At 40.1% G+C, this 14,180-nt stretch overlaps 2 long non-coding RNA genes across 2 annotated transcripts; both read right to left on the bottom strand.

Annotated features, from left to right (window-relative positions):
* Positions 1-721, bottom strand: LOC116173580. The gene is made up of 4 exons (XR_004145957.1): positions 489-721; positions 306-440; positions 182-255; positions 1-79 (listed from the first exon to the last, which is right to left on the bottom strand). It is a non-coding gene; the product is annotated as an uncharacterized LOC116173580 (long non-coding RNA).
* A 3,425-nt stretch (positions 722-4,146) lies between these two features.
* On the bottom strand, positions 4,147-4,719 carry LOC116173579. The gene is made up of 3 exons (XR_004145956.1): positions 4,491-4,719; positions 4,308-4,442; positions 4,147-4,257 (listed from the first exon to the last, which is right to left on the bottom strand). It is a non-coding gene; the product is annotated as an uncharacterized LOC116173579 (long non-coding RNA).
* Between the last annotated feature and the right edge of the window lie 9,461 nt (positions 4,720-14,180).

The following is a 14,180-nucleotide window of genomic DNA, read 5'->3' as shown; positions in this document are numbered from 1 at the left end:
CCGTCGTTCCATTTCCTGTAAAACCGTTGTTAACCTGCACCCCCTGTCGTTCCTTGTGTTGAGTGTGTTGCCGTTAGCCCTAGGGGGTTAATCGTAATTAGCCGTCGAGGTGAGTGAGTGTTTATAGTGTCATTAAAACAACAATCTTTCAACCCTTTTATTAAAACGTGCAAGCCGTTACCTCTATTACCCTGACCAGTTCCCAATTCCCCGAGTAATTCCAGTTCCTAGGTGTACTCCCTAGCGAACGGGTTACTACAACAAGTATTCCTCAAGATTACCAGCTACTCTCCGTATGTTCCTACCTGTCCGTGTCTTCAAAACAAAATCGGAGCGTGACTCCTGGTTTTAAACGAAGTACACCTCCGTAGTATCTTCCCGTCGCCCCGTCCTGCCTAAACCTGGGGCACAGTGCTCCCGCCGACGTTAACCATAAGGGGCTGAAAGCCGTCACGTGAAAGGTTAGTTGTTACAGTTCGAACACTCACCCCGCAGGTTCTGTTGGTTACCCCGTTCGGGTGGCGCAGCCCTCAATCCCGCATCAATTAATTTGTTACATTATAGACAGCACTGCACGTGGAAATTAACCTACAGTCCGACACGAAAACGGCATTGACAGCAAACCAGCTGACACGCTGGGGCCAGATAACTACCGGCAGATGGCAGTACTCCCCAAGTAAATACGAGGACTGCTCCGGAAATCTTTTATATTATTTTATTTTGTATATATATATGTTTATTTCTATTTAGCCAATACACTTTTAATTTTCTTTGCTCGCCAATTATTTCCCGACGCTACCCGAGGCTGTGGGCAAAAGCCGGAACGTACCCAGGGTTGCTCACATAATTTGGCGCGCCGAGCAGCGGACTCTGAACCTGCACCCTAAAAGGTATAATACATAAATTTGGTTTTATTATAGATAATACCTCCTGTACACCGGTCCAGAATTAATTATTTTTATTTATTTCAGCATTAACTTTATTTTTATTTTCCTGTACATATTAGTTTTAGGTATTTTAGTTTTATTGCCCGCTTTACCTGCAAAATCTTCTCTTTGGTTGGCGCTCGAGTACCCACCAGTCCGTTTAAAAATCCAAACAGAAGATGCCGGAAACTGAAACCGATCCAGTTGTACCTCCAGAAATGGACGTTAAATTTAGTTGGGTGTTTGCGTTAAAAAAGGAGCAACTGCAGACCGAGGCCCGCCGGTTTAAGTTAGAAACAGGGGGGAATGTTCCAGAATTACAACAACGGCTCGTTACCTTCTTGAAAACGGGGGAAGGCCAAGTTACGGACCCGACCCCAGCGCGTCCCAGATCACCCCGTCTCCAGGTACCTGTCCCCGTAACAGAACCACCGCCACCTAGGAATGATACGGCGAAACTATGGGAGCAAGTTCGGAAATGGGGCCTACGTTTCGATGGCAAAGGAGACCCAGTATCCTTTCTAGAACGACTAGAAGAATTAAGAATGGGGTATGGAATTAGTGATGCCTGTTTATTACCCACCATAGCCTTGATCTTTGGAGATACCGCTCTATTGTGGTACCGAAATTCCCGTGACCGATTTACCACCTGGGACGAGTTCGTCAAAGCCTTCCAGGATCAATTCTATCCCCCTAGGTATGCTTTTCGGTTGGAAGAAGAGATCCGTACTCGTACCCAGGGGTTGAAAGAAAATGTGCCCATGTACGTGACGGCCATGATGACACTTCTGCGCCGCCATGGTCACTATTCGCAGGAACAGCAGGTCGATTGTCTTCATGAAAATCTCCGACCCGAGTACAAGCTATACATTAAACGAAGAGAGGTGAAATCGGTATACGATATCCTGGAGATGGGAAAGGAATATGAACAGGTAGTGTCACAGAAGGATCTGATTAAGCCAGCTATCCTCAACAAACCTGCCGAAATAATCCCTAGACCTGCACCTCTACCCTTAGCCCGACCGACTCTTGCCAGATCTGCATCACCGCCATTACATCACCCGAACACCACCAGACCGCCCTTGTTTTCGACCCGTCCTGGCCCGAGAGTGATCGACCAGGAGGAAATCGAAAAGAGATTAACCGCTTCTTCGGGACACGGAAATCTTGCATCGGTCCAGTATAACCGAGCCGAAGTGTGTTGGAATTGTGGCCAACCGGGACATTGGAGATTCCATTGTAAGAATCCGTTTAGGAAATTCTGCTCTAGGTGCAACAAACCCGACGCCTATTCCAGCGAGTGCGATTGTAGACGCGCACCTTCGGGAAGCGCCAATCCGGATGCAGGGGATTTTCAAGGATGGCATGAGTGGCTTGCTACCGTTAAAAGTTTTTACCTGCCAGCACCTAGACCCGTAACCGCCATTAATCCCCCAGATACCAGACTCTTTATTAAGTTGCAGCTATGTAACCAAATGATTTCAGCATTAATTGATACCGGCCCCGCCCGAACCTATTTTGGAGCATCCATTAAAAACATTTTGAACCGTAATCAAATTTACCCCACTTCTTTAGCCCAGGGAACTGCTGAGATGGCCGATGGAACGACTGTTGAAACCATGGGAAATTTCCAGTTCCAGGTTATTATAGCTGATCAGAGTCGGATGGTGAACGCGATTCACCTACCTACCTTGAATGTTGACTTTATACTAGGATTAGATTTCCTGGGAACTTATCAAGCTCGCATAGACCTTCGCAAGGGAAGCCTAGAACTCGGAGGAGGCTCTCAGGTGACGAGGCAGAAGTCTACGGGCGAAGTAGAAGCTCCCGACCATTCCAGAATCGCTGGAATTAGTAGCCCAAACGCCGAACCACTCCAGGCCCTTAATGATTTTTTGCAAGGTGGAAGGAATCGCTGCTAAGTTATCCAGAAAATACAGCGGTCCATATAGGGTAAGTAAAATAATCTCACCTGTGATAGTCGAATTGCAAGATCTGGGAAATCCCCGCCGGAAAAGCCGTGTCCATGTAAAGGAATTAAAAGCCATCCCCTCCAGCGATGATGAAGAATCCCAAGGGGGGGGGAGCTCTTGGTGAAAGCTCAGAGCCGCCAAGAATCCAGTCCAGTCTTGCAACCATTAAGATGGCACCAGTAAAGAGAGTAAAGCGGCGGTCGAAAGTTAGAATTGCTCCGTGGTTTCCTCGGAGGTTTAATCCCGAGGGTTCTTCACCCGTAGCTGTTCTTTCGAGGAGCGTCCCACAAGAAGCCCCGCCGCCTCCGTCAGTGCAACCCGATGTTGAAGCATTAGCAGAACGGTTCAGCAGAGTGTTTGGAAGTCCAGATGTAAGGGAGGTGATCCCTCAGGAGTGGAGATGGGGAAGCCCGGCAAGCCTTCCTATGACTCCAACTGCATCCACCCCTCAAGCAGCCACGCCGTCGCCCTTATGGAATACCCCCATACTGTCTTCGCCTGATCCGGAGTTGGTGGCTGTATGCAACCGGGCCTTGGACTGTGAGACCACGGCGAACCGTTTGGCCAGTTTGGACTTGGGAATAACTCCGCTGCCTGGTATGTCTACCGTGCCAACTCCCAGCCCTCTTCTCCAGCAGCCTGCGGTGTCCATCCGAAAGAAGAAAAGACGGTCCCGTAGCCAGACTCAACGTAAAAAGGCTAACCAGCGCCGAGTACTCGTGGGGGTCAGTCTTGGAGGTGGTCCAGGAAGCTTCCTACGTCTTCCCCGAAAAGAGGCCGTAGAGATGGGGTTGATTCTGAAAGGCGAACATCACCATATCTTTAATTTTTTATCCCCCAGCAAATCCTCTACCCGAAGGGAGGGAGAGATGTGAGGAAACGAAATTAAGGGTGAGGAAATAATCTGCCCAAACCAGTAAATAAGATTTCCCCCAGATATTTCCACTTAATTTCGCCCCTCCTAATCGTCTTCCCCACCAGATCTCCAAGATATATATACCTACCTGTGTCAGTCCAGTGTTTGTAACTTTTGCTTCTACCTTTACCAGTGCCTTTTGCTATTAACCAGCCTTATTTACCTGTCATTGATTACTGCACCTTTAACCGTCGTTCCATTTCCTGTAAAACCGTTGTTAACCTGCACCCCCTGTCGTTCCTTGTGTTGAGTGTGTTGCCGTTTGCCCTAGGGGGTTAATCGTAATTAGCCGTCGAGGTGAGTGAGTGTTTATAGTGTCATTAAAACAACAATCTTTCAACCCTTTATTAAAACGTGCAAGCCGTTACCTCTATTACTCTGACCAGTTCCCAATTCCCCGAGTAATTCCAGTTCCTAGGTGTACTCCCTAGCGAACGGGTTACTACAACAAGTATTCCTCAAGATTACCAGCTACTCTCCGTACGTTCCTACCTGTCCGTGTCTTCAAAACAAAATCGGAGCGTGACTCCTGGTTTTAAACGAAGTACACCTCCGTAGTATCTTCCCGTCGCCCCGTCCTGCCTAAACCTGGGGCACAGTGCTCCCGCCTACGTTAACCATAAGGGGCTGAAAGCCGTCACGTGAAAGGTTAGTTGTTACAGTTCGAACACTCACCCCGCAGGTTCTGTTGGTTACCCCGTTCGGGTGGCGCAGCCCTCAATCCCGCATCAATTAATTTGTTACATTCTAGACAGCACTGCACGTGGAAATTAACCTACAGTCCGACACGAAAACGGCATTGACAGCAAACCAGCTGACACGCTGGGGCCAGATAACTACCGGCAGATGGCAGTACTCCCCAAGTAAATACGAGGACTGCTCCGGAAATCTTTTATATTATTTTATTTTGTATATATATATTTTTATTTCTATTTAGACAATACACTTTTAATTTTCTTTGCTCGCCAATTATTTCCCAACGCTACCCGAGGCTGTGGGCAAAAGCCGGAACGTACCCAGGGTTGCTCACAATGTTATTTACCATTAGCGTCCCTACAGTAAGGGCTAAGGTGTTTTTTAAAAAAAGGAATGGACTGTTACATAATGATCACCCCTGCAGCATAAGCAACGAACATGCGTATCCCATGGGGCTTCGTCGGTTTCTTCAAGGAGGACATACCCTAATTTGTTGGTTCGCACTTCTATTCGGCTACCCTAGTGGAAATGCAAATTGGCTAGAACTTGGTGGAACATTGGCCCAATATTTGAGTATTGGGCCAATATTTGCAATGCAATGCCGATATTGTATAAAAACGAAAATGCAATATTGCCGGGGTATTGTAATCTATTATATTGACACGTGGGTATTTTGTGCTATAGTTTATAAAGGTAGTAGTCTCCTAAAATTAATCTTTACATATGTTGTGAGGTGAACATTTACGTTCCTTTACAGATGCAGTTCGTCGCAAATTTCCCAATGTGACTGACAAAGAAATCTACAAACATATTGGAAACTGCCTTGCTACGTCAGGTGACCGCGAAGGAGGACGAAAAGAAAGAATAAAAATAAATGACAAGGTTGACGCGGATGCATTAAATGGACAGATTGCAGTACATGAATTATAGACTTTTTATTTTTATATAGCATCTCATGTATGAATCTTTTTTTTTGCAATAGATAAGTTTCATCTACTTTCTGTTTTTATTGGACATAAAATTATTGGTGAGAGATAGTAAGTCTATTTGTAGACAATATTCCATGCAAGTGAGAATGCATTGGCTGTGCCAATATTGACTGCCGATTGGGGAACCATTCAGAACCAATATTGTATACAAATTATTTTGTATATTTAACCAATATTGCTTTGCAATATTGTCCACAAATTGGAAAATGTTCACAATTCCATCTTGGACCAATCTTGGTTTTCAATTTCTCGCAATATTGTGCAATGTCTAGCCAACCTAGGTCCAATATTGCATTTCCACTAGGATCATTACTTCTGTCAATGACTGTAGGTACACAACAAATTTCGTGGAATTCTGTCTATTGTTGTTGTCCGGCCAAGAATTGCAGTGGGATTTTATTTTAATGTTCAAAAACTAATTTCAGATTCGTGAAACCCTCAGATACCAAATTTCGCACGTCTAGTTAGGGTTGCATCTCATCATTTTCTTTCCCTGTAAAGAACTAACTATTGGAAAAATTATACATTTAAATGTTTCGTTAAACGATAACGACTACACCTAAATAAATGAAGAAACCGTTTTATTTCCATGTCATTAAGCAGACGATGCATAAAATATGATAATACTCCAATTTCCAATCTAACGTATCATTGAACACCGAGTGTACTTAGTAACGGTATCTAAACAGCATAAGCAGCATCCCAACCTGAGCTGCAGTTCGAAATTGAACTTTCTTACCTACGTATTTTCACCGACTACATAAAAATGTTAAATACATCTGCTTCCGCGTATATTAATTAGCATAGTAATGTAGCGAGAAATTTGTGTTTGATAGCGACAAGTTTAAAAATAGTTTGTACATATACGGCGTTGGTGCGTGAAAACACATGCCAAATGTGTACGAGAGGTCGAAAATATAGAATATATCCTGAAAATTCAGTTTTTAAAGGGGGATAACCCTCGATATTTAGGCTCATTATCTCATACAAATGGTATTTTAAGCTGCTGCTTAATTAATCCTCCTGTCTCTCATTATTTGTTCGTCGTAGGTAAATAAAATTATTATTTGCGAGCAAAGATGGGCATCATAAACAAAGCAGGATTAATATTTTAGATTCGGCTGATCTCAGTTACAACCAACATTTTGGCTAATTTTTTATCAACAAATTTGCACTTACTATGCTATTTATTTATTTGATATTACGGCCAAACCAACATAGCTGCATAAGTAGCTATCTAATAACAGGTTGGCACAAAAGTATGTTACATACAAAAGGAAATAAGTGAACATAGTACAACGCATTATGTACCTATAAAAACTACTGCTATATGACTGCTGCAAGTGGTTGAAGGGACAAAACACAATCTGACGAGGAATATACAAAATTTCATTTAAATATCTTAGCAAATAAAAAATTGGGATTGGGCAAATACAAAAGTTGGGTTGCGCATGCGCAATTTTTTGTATTCATCTGCATAGTTACCTGAGGTTTAAGGAATATTTACTAACACAGAAAACCGGTCTCCCAATCCGCCTTCTTGCTGCACAGACAGCCATATATCGCATTGCTCTGTCGCTTAATAAATGAAGTAGTTCAATTTGACATAGATACGACGAATCGCATAGGTATCTAATATTTTCAAGACAATTTTTCACCTCGGAACTAATTAAAGGTAGCCTGGATTCAAAAATTGGACCTTTTGCGCCGGCTCATATTAAATAGTGATGATCATCCGACTACCAGAAATCAACTGGGATAGGTTTCTGATATTACTAGCCGTCTCGAGTTTATATTTGTTATCAAGACATGCACGCGTTGTACATCTCTAGCTAGGTAGTAATCCTCATCTCCGTTTCTGCTTAGACTTCCTACTTTTAAATAGACAGCAAAGTACCAACTTAATATAACATTTTTTTCCTTATGTAACATTTTTATTCTATTCTAAATTACAAATTTAATCTAACAGGTGCCTTTCTAATGCGAGAAGACTTCCTAATAGTAGGTGTATTTTCTATTTCATTACCATGTTCTCCATTTACCTTTGTAGAAATAGTTGGTTCAGGTACTGCATCAACCACTATTGGGATGTTCGGTATGGGAATTAAGAGGTAAAGGTTCTAGTTCTGGTAAAATAAAAGGTGTTTCTAGGACTAGGAGTGTTACAACCGATTTCTCGTATCTAATCTAAATGACGTTCCCACATTCGACCATCATTCAGTTTTACGAGGTAATGTATTCTACCCATTTTCTCCATAATTGTACCGAATTTCCACTTCTCATGGAAGTAGTCTCTTACTGAAACTCTAGTTCCTACTGCAAATACATGAATCTTTGTATTTTCATATTTCTGTGGTTGAATTTTGCTTCTGGTCTCGGGAAGAATTAAATCAATTCTAGAACGTATATCACGATTAAACATTAAATTCGCTCGACTCTTCCCTGTGACAGATTGATTCATTTTCCTATATTGTAAGAGTAATTTACAAATTTCTGATGTTTGTGATTGTCCTTTAAACTTCATGGCTATAATTCAAACCTCTGTTACATTTTAAAATGCAAGGTATGTTGCATATACACCAGGAGGCTCTTTAGGTGTAAATATAATTTATTGTTTATGTGGAATGTTATCAACAATCCAGTTTCAATTTTCATATGTAGATAAATTCCCAAAAATTCGTCAAGGTCTTGCCACTTTGTTCTCTTCCCGTATCAAAAGCAGAAGTACATAATTTATTTGGTGGCATTTATAATTATCTAGTTTAAATAGGCATTAGCTCATTAGTACCATTTATTGGGTGGGATATAGTTTTATCTGCTTTCATATTTTGCACTCTATAAAGTAAATTTTGTCATTGTAGCTTTTTAATTACCAACATAGTTATATAGTCGTTTTTTTTAAATTATACCTGCTACTACTGGGTTGTTGTACAACGTTTGCTTGGGATTCTTGGAAAACCATCGAAGATCATACTCAGTGGCATTGTGGAGGTCATTCAAAATCTTATCTAGCCATTATTCTAAAACGAGAGTATATACTCACCTAACTAGAAAGAAGTTTCGATACGTTTTTTTTCTGTTAATTTAGGGCTTTCCAGAACGCTGGTGTCATGTATTAAAGGTTATTTTAATTTATTTAGGTTAATTAATTCGAACTGTGCTACTAGTAGTAGCGTGCAGGTCGTTCTTGCTTTCAGTTTCTTTGATTTGTTATCTACAGGGTAGGGCGAGCAAGCGCTTGCAACACCGCACTTCTGTGGACTTGAAATTCATTTTACGTTGGACTGCGCGGAACCAAAGGTGAGTAGCCTTAATTAATTTTACTGTCAATTGTTTGTTTGCGCAACTTGTTGGCTGTATGTAAAGCCAATGCCAATGGATTATTTTGAATTTGTGCATTTTAATATTTTGTTTTATGACTGTAACCAACGAACTAATATTTTACTTTTATTCTATATACACATTATTTACCAGTGATTTTTATTGCTAGACTGTGATTTAATAAACCGATTATTTTTTTGAATAAATTACTATTAATTCCTTGGACAGCTAGATTGTGGGGCTGTCCCTCAAACTGGTCCATTAGAGGTTAATTCTAGGCATAGGACCTGGCGCCCAGAAATAGTTAGAATTTTATGTTATTTTTATTTGCATCTAGCCAAATTATCCGGCTGAGCTAGTGATAATTAAGCATCCCCACAATTAGTATAAATAATCGTTACACCTCTAACGCTTACGGATCTCAAGAAATGGGCATTTTATGTACTGTTTTGCTCTAATATGATTGTATATAAATGAACGTTAAAATCTGTTCTATTTTCTAGTGTGTAAAAACAACTTATCTGTGAATACTTGAATAAATCTATCATAAACTTACTTAAAGATACACTTTCACGCATATATCGAAAAACAAAATTGTTACATTAGTTTAGCGAAACATATTGTACGCTACAGCTTTGAAAATGGTCTTCTGGTAGCAAAAGTATCATAAAAGAAAGCGAAAAACTGTCTACTAGATCACGTTCACGCACGCGGTATGCAAAACAGTGGATATTAATGTATTAAAGAGTTAAAAGTAAGGGTTTTTATTGCGGTTGGTGTACGTGAAACAAAAATCTATTATAGCGACAATCGCATTGAAGTGTAGAAAAGCAACATTATACTTTCAAATACTGGAATATGTTAGCTTCTCGTCCTCACACCACCCCTTATCTTTCAACTCAACCATTGTGCATGGAAATGTAAGCAGACAACCCTTTTATAAATCCAACGTTCGTTTGTGTAAAAAAATTATGCCGAGAGGGCGTGAGGTGGCCCAGTACGTTCAACATATTCATTGCTAAAATGCGACAAGGCCAATGGTTTTCAACTGTTTGATTATTACCATTGTAATTTCAAAAGTCTCTGTTTCTAAAACGATGCCAAACATCACACAATTTAGTTTGTTAAGCATTATACAAGGTATATTTCCCATCGGAATGTTAAATTACCTTTTAATATTCTGACTACTAATCCCAATAGTCCCTACAACATACAAATTGAATCAGTTCCAATAGTTTCCTAATCACGATATTTTATAGGATTGCGATTTCGAAATTAATTTTCACATATAGAAATTCTTCTATGTAAAAGATCATATTTAATCGAGCACCAAAGTAATATTGATATGATTTCGAAATATTGGAGGGTGGGCCAGAGTGAAACAAAATTACTGCATTTAACCAAAATGAAAATACCTTAACCAAATTTTAATAAAAAATCTATATTCAGAAAAAAAAAACACTTATTTTAGCCATTTTTGTTTCATTGTACCCCAGTATTTGGGGCACAATGAAACAGCAGTAGCTCAAGGGGGATACCAAAAAGAAGTCGGACAATACTTACTTTCCTATGTCCCAGCCATCTGTGAGTCGTTGCTGGGATGATTTTGTGAATGCTGCCAATGATCACCTCAGTCACCATGTTCATTTTCCTGCCACTGCTATAGAGAGGAGGCAAGGGCAACTTTTATTCCACCAGAAGCTCAATTCATTTCGGGGCATAATAATCGACGGGACTCGTGTGGCTATTCAAGCACCACCGACAGAGCATCCCGAGTATTCAGGCATTCTGTATTATAACAGAAAAGGCACTATAGCATGAATGTACAGATAATTGCTAGCGCTGATCAGCGAATCCTTAATGTAAATACACGTTATCCGTTCATGGCTCCGCAATATGGATGACTAGCATCGTACATCAGCATTTGCGAGAATTACATGACGAACATAGAACGTGTTGGCTTCTTGGCTATTCTGGTTATCCTCTCCAACCCTGGTTAATGGACCCAGTAGAGGGAAGAAATACGCTGAGGATATCAAAACAATTCAGGATTTTCATGCCAAGCGCGAAGAATATTGTGCTGTAGAAAGGCAAAAAACTAAACGAATCGGTAGGCTTCACTTGGCCACTTCAACTAGAACCCTTCCAAAAAGTTTTCAATTTGATTCCACTAATTGGAAATATTTTATTCTCTCCCGAGCACCTTTCAGCGGAAGATAAAAGGCAGTATTTAATTGAGAAGTGTTCTGTAAATACCGAAATAATTAATAATGTTGCCAAAGCTACTACAGGGCAATGTAAGAACGAAAACTGGTTAATATGTCGAAAGCATAGATTAACAACAAGCCACTTTGAAAAGGTGTTAAGTGCTAGCAAAAGGAACCGTTTTCCACCTTCCCTATTGAAATCATTAATGGAAGATTACAATTTAGATACAGTATTGTCTATACAATGGAGACGTGAAAATGAATCAATCGTCATTGCCACTTTTACCACAACTGAATTGGGTGTAACCCCTACAGGTTTATGGCTCAATGAATCTGGTTTTTTGGGAGCCAGTCCAGATGGTTTTGTAGGAGATGATGCAATTATTGAGGTAAAGTTCAAATTTAGGAATAATGGTTTGAAAGAGGGACTTAAGGATAAAAGTTATATTATTTATAAAAATGAGGATGGGACCACCGGAATTCACAATAATCCATATTGGCATCAAATTCAAGGGCAATTACATCTAACGAAAAGACTTTTAGGATATTTAGTTATATGGACTCCCAGTGAGTGTGAAATCGTTACAATTCCAGGTAATGAGCAATGGAATTCAAATATAAGTATACTAATAGTACATTATATATGTATTATTGCCTGAGCACCAAGATTACATCTCGAGGCGCTTGCGCCGAGGGGTGTAAGATGCGAAGGCAATAATAGACTTCTCTACCGTGGTATATATACTATTTTTTTCACTACTAGTGTAACGAAGCACCCGGAATTTCTCCGTTTAGTTTGCTGTTTGCAAAGACCACCCGGTATAGTAACGATTGGTTTGGGCTTCGTTACGCAAGAAGACCGCGATATTTTTGTAACCACCGAAGGATGTTGTCCTCCCGAAGATGAGGGACAATTAATATTCTTTGGTTTCAGCGCCGTTAATTATTTATAAGATATTTTAGATTCCCATAATAAGTAAAATCAAGGATAGAACGAGTTCAAATTGAGTTGTTTACAAGTTTTGCAGTCCCGTCCGTATGCCTGCATGTTGCGATAAGAGTGTTAAAGCGATAGCGCCGTTTGAGAAGAAAAAGTCCAAAGGAGCTAGTTGCAGATTGGATTGATGAGTACTTAGGTTTGATTACGCTTAATTAGGTAAGCGCTGTATTAATGCCATGTTAATGGGCAGTAGTAAACCTTGTCAAAAACCGTCGAGAGGTGTCCACAGAGGCGCTGTAATTTTTCTAGTTGTTTGCAAGTTGTCCCAGATTTTTATGATAATCACAGGAGCCTCAATTAATTAAAAACCAAATTATTTTCTACACCGCTCGGTACGAGCACCGCCCGGCTTTGGAAATTCCATGTTCCACTTCTACCAAAATAGGTTTCCTTTAAAAGGAAAATGCTCATTTTGGGAGGTATCTTTCTCCTTCATACTTTCGAGTTGTAAGTACGCCTTTTGATTTCTTTAATTTGCGAAACCGTATCATTCCGAATTCACCGAAACCCTTTTGTTTTACCGTTTTCCCTTTTTAGCGACCGTAAGTCAATCCGTTGTCCTTTCCGTTTAACTACCGTTTTGAGTTTCCCTTTTTTGCACTACCGTAACTTTTGCCACCGTTCCGCTAAGCTTCATTATATTTTGTTTTCCTTGCTTTTCCGCTTTTCTTTCTCCTAGACACCGCTAATTGATTTGTGCTTTATTGCTTTATTCCCTTTAGGAAATTTACCGTCAGGGCCGTCGGCCATATTTTGTTTTAGATTATTCGGAAGTGACCGCCGCCATTTTGTGGTGAACTCTTACCGATCCCTGGTAGATTCCGTTCTCCACTAGAGGATACCCGGAGGCTTTCCACCCCGTCCGACAAGACCGCCCCTTTCCCAAGACTTAGGGGTGCAGTTTAAGTCTTGGTGGCGCCCGAGTGACCGACCGACCGTCTACGGTGTGAAATTGAATTGTACAATTATATTATTGTTCGACAATTAAAGGAACTTGAAATAATTGTGCTTCCTCATTTAGAATACCGTTCGTGCACGAGCTAAGGGGGAAGTTCGTCGCACTAGTACTGGAATTTCTCTAAATTAACATATTACATTGTTAAGAAAGTGAACGGTGGGACCGAATTTTTTGTTTATTAATTTAACATGTCAATCAAGTGCGTGGAAGAACAAGTCAAACGGGCCGTATTTTGTCATTGAGATATTTCCAAAGAGTAATTTCGTTCGAATTTTTTCAAAATGTGATAATTTTAGGTATGTAATTTCTCTCGAAATGGCTGATGGTGGCAATTATTCATTTTAGAGAACTTGTCTAAACGTTTATTCACGAAATTTCGGGTTGTAATTTCTAGTGACAGCGTGACAGTTCTCATATTGACTAGGTACTAGTTAATAATGTCCACATTATTAACCACTTTGAACAACTGCCGAGAAAGCCTACTTTACAAGTGGAAAAAAACTTAATAATCATGTCATCAGACGCTAGTAGTGAAAAAAAGAGTTTTATATTAATCATTATATACCATATTTAACAGGAGTGAAGTAATTTACATAATGTACATATTCTTAGTTAGTAATAACATATATTCTTAGTTAATAGTACCATAATAGTTTAGTACCTATTGCTTTACATAAATTTGACAGTAATAGTTGGTTTTTGTGTGTTAGTTGCTCCCATTATACATCCAACTCTTCATTTACTTTCATGAGATGAGTATAAAGGGGCCACTTCTTTAAGAAATCGGTAATGAAGGTTGGTAAGAGCTCCTATTACTTGCACAATAACACCTGCATGATTGTACAATGTTCGGGGTATGAAATTAATAATTGTATACAATGTCATTCTTTGGATGGCTCTATCGACTACTCAGTAAAAAATGGTGGCACATTTGAATGAATACCAGGTGGTAAAATATCTTTTAATAAAAAACCTTTGTCTGCCAATATAAGGTCACCTGTTTCTAACATGCTTAAAATACCACAGTGCTTCACAATTTTTTGTCGGATGTTGGACCAGGGTATAGCGTGCTTACAAAGGTTACAACACCATTTGGTGCCACTCCGATAAGGGTTTTCCAGGTGTTTCTGTGTTTATAATTACTGTAAGTGGATTTTTGTTGGGACATTGAGCTTCGTGGCACCATTGTAGTCA

This window comes from Photinus pyralis, unplaced genomic scaffold, assembly GCF_008802855.1.
Source record: "Photinus pyralis isolate 1611_PpyrPB1 unplaced genomic scaffold, Ppyr1.3 Ppyr1.4_LG1, whole genome shotgun sequence".
Classification (NCBI taxonomy): Eukaryota; Metazoa; Arthropoda; class Insecta; order Coleoptera; family Lampyridae; genus Photinus; species Photinus pyralis.
This window is presented reverse-complemented; position numbering and strand designations above follow the sequence as displayed.